This window comes from Triticum aestivum, chromosome 6D (genome assembly GCF_018294505.1).
Source record: "Triticum aestivum cultivar Chinese Spring chromosome 6D, IWGSC CS RefSeq v2.1, whole genome shotgun sequence".
NCBI classification, from domain to species: Eukaryota; Viridiplantae; Streptophyta; class Magnoliopsida; order Poales; family Poaceae; genus Triticum; species Triticum aestivum.
This window is the reverse complement of record NC_057811.1, coordinates 450435116-450438390: the sequence shown is the minus strand read 5'-3', so window position 1 is coordinate 450438390 and position 3275 is coordinate 450435116. Positions and strand designations below refer to the sequence as shown.

The following is a 3275-nucleotide window of genomic DNA, read 5'->3' as shown; positions in this document are numbered from 1 at the left end:
GCTCTTACAGGAAGCACTTGGCATATGCCCCAAAAAACACTATAATCGATGCTTGACAATGGAATTGCCATTTGATATTCTAACCGCACTTGACCGCCCGTGACGGTGGGCGCTATCAGCCCATCGCAGTCTAATGGCATACTGGGCTTACAATATTTATTTCCTTTCTTCAAAATGGCAAAAATGCCAAGTACCACTTGCTCTGCTTATACAGGAAGCCAAGTGTTATATTGGTAGATATATAATTGAGATATATATGTTAGACAATTGTGTAGTGATGTGAGAGAAGGATATTAGATCTCAGATGTAAGATAATTTGGTTATGGAACATAAAGTTTAGCTCGTCCAATGATTTGAGTTGTGATGATCCCCCCCCCCCCCCCCCCCCCCCCAACACATATGCGTGCAACAATATATTTTTGCTACTGCATAGTGATGTTTGCTATAGTTGATATGTATTTTTGTATGATGAATTTTGGTATGAACATAAAAGTTAGAACGTTTTATAATAACTAGTAAAAGTGCACGTGCAACGCACGTCTTGACAAATAAAAATGTTAATAACCACTATAAATGTTAATAACTACTCCCTGTCTTCAAATGTAGGACGACTTTTGGTCTCAATCTAGACAAAAAAAATGACTCGTATATTGAGACAGAAAGAGTACTATATTATTTGATGTACATTTTCACTAAAATTTTGAATATTTGTTAACTACAATAACAATTGAGCACACAATATTAAAGCGGTACTGTCTAAAATATATCCTACGAACTAAAATATTAGGAATATCTTTCTACAAATTTGTTTGAAACAAATGCTCCAATAAATATTTTCAGCCATTGTTTAGATCATATATAGTGTTGCGGAAACCCTACCGGTGCAAGGTTCAAATCATCATATATCATCTAGTCCAACACATGGATAAAATCGGGCAGTCCATTTGTAGCAGCAAGATGAACCACCAGTTCCTGTACATGCTTATGCTTCTTTAGATCCAGATTCAATCAGAAAGAGAAGTCTTCCACTGTACATGTAATAGGGCAGAGTCTCAAAAGTTTAGAAATGGGGATAACGATGATAATCTGAAGAAACCTAAATGAACATAATCAGATTGTTTTGTTTTACACATTGGTAACATTTGTTTGGGATTAATTTAGCACCAGAGAAATTGCTTTAACATGATGGGTGGACATTACTCTAAACATAGAAATTGTTGTGTCATGAAAACTAAAGTGACTTCTAAATTTCAGGTTCAGACAAATAGGCAGTGCTCAACTGGCCAGACGTTCGAACCTCTCCAGTTGCAAATTGCAGCACACAAACCAGCATGATTCAAGGATAGGTTTTCAAATGTCAGGCTGCTTCATCGTCAAAAAATCTAGTCTATGTGAACAATGCTGAATATAAGGTAATCCTGGTCCCCTTCTAACGTGAGTGAACTTCTAAAAAATCAAGACGAAGAGGTTGGCTACTAATTTGCAGCATCAATGGTGCAAAGCAATTTTCCCAATAAATATTGTGTAACCTGATTAGGCACGTAGGCAGAAAAGCAAAGTGAACTACTTCACCTCTCGAATCTTATTATCTTCTACAAAATCTTGAGTGTAGACAGAAAAAGAAGTGAACTGGTTCACCTCTCGGATCTTATTTTTCTTCTATAAATCCAATTCCACATCTGCATAGCACAATATAAATTGTAAGTACCGGCAAAAGAGAGGTTAGTGGATTTTGGTTCTGTGGACTACCAAAATTATAAATTAGTACTAATTCAGACCTGCATAAAACAGCTTCCTATTATGGACAATACGAAACAGAAAATGATTCGTGACTACGAGGACTTGTATATGCACAGAAATAGAAGATGTTTTACAATATTTAACTGATAAGTACAGAAGTGATGGCGTAACAGCAAGTACAGGTGCAAAAACACAGACCCAGAAGAGCTTCTTGTTCCTCTTTCTCTGAAATTGCCATTTCAGGTCATTTAACTATGTACTGCAAGCATGTAAACAGATAAGCAAAACAGAGGAAGAACATGTCTATATCTTTCCATGAACATTATGGAAAAATGCTGAGATATAGTTGCCCTATTCGTTCATTCAAAAAAAATACTTGCCCTCCCGTTACAGTTCAAGAGTTGCAAAGAAAAATAGAACAAATGTTACATCAATTTGTTCTCAAATTCAGATGAAGATCAGATGGTGGACGAATACCAGCAGTAACATTTATAAGCAGGGGGAAGGCAGCACGTCATCGCCATCTGCTCTGACCTGCGTATTAGAAAACATCAAGCCTGACCATCCTTTTTAATTAATGATCAAAATCAAATCCTGTAGATGCCTCACATTTTTCATGAATTTCACATAGTCATCATTCAAATGCCAAACACACACACTATCCATACAGAAGGAGGTGTGAAATAAAATAAAACCTGTACTAAACTTGCAAAATTCAAAATTGGAACCTTTGTATGGCTGGCAATGGATCATCATATACAGTAAGGTCTTGTGGGCAATGTAGGCATACACATACATAAGAGTCAACAAACCTGATTCGCACTTCAGTTTAACACGAAATGGTTGAGTTAGCAAGGTCTAGATCTAGGCATACAGTTTTCCCATGTCAGTAGTGAATTTTCAATATTCAGATATGCAGCAGTGTTCGCGAGTTTTAAATCAATGCCATGCTCAATTATAGAATAAAAGAAAATAGCAACCTAGCAGGAACACAGTCAATATATAATTTACCAATTCCAAGAACTGCACAAAGTTTACCCACCTCGTAGCTGAGACAGAGCGAGGCGAGGGAGAAGAGGGAGGTGGTGGTCGCGTGGGGCAGGAGAAGAAGATGGTGTGCGACTGTGCGTCGCATGGGGCGGCAGCGGAGGACCGACGGGCATCCGTAGGGATTGGGGAGAGGTGTGCGGGTGAGAGAGCTGCTCCGTTTTTTCTGGGAGAGAGATATATATAGAAAGGAACAGAAAAATAAGGAAAAGCCTTAATTGCTTCCCATAATTAAGGATCCTGGGAAAGAATGGAGAAGAGCATCCACTATTAGCACTTGATTAAGCAATCAACTAATTAGTCTTAGGATGCATTTTTACATACAGTGGTCTATTAGTTTTTCTGCAAGGGTTTGATAAACAGAACACATTGCTATTGCGACCTCATTTTTCTCTCAGCAACAGATACGTTCAAAGGATTATACATGTCCGTTTCCGCAAATCGGTATGCTCACATCTTTCCTGCATTTTTCAAAGAGCAGCATTGTG

At 37.9% G+C, this 3275-nt stretch overlaps 1 long non-coding RNA gene across 1 annotated transcript; it reads right to left on the bottom strand.

The window, feature by feature from the left end:
• Positions 1-1280: 1280 nt before the first annotated feature.
• On the bottom strand, positions 1281-2907 carry LOC123142859 (uncharacterized). Its single transcript, XR_006470601.1, has 3 exons — positions 2783-2907; positions 2218-2274; positions 1281-1679 (listed from the first exon to the last, which is right to left on the bottom strand). It is a non-coding gene; the product is annotated as an uncharacterized lncRNA (long non-coding RNA).
• Between the last annotated feature and the right edge of the window lie 368 nt (positions 2908-3275).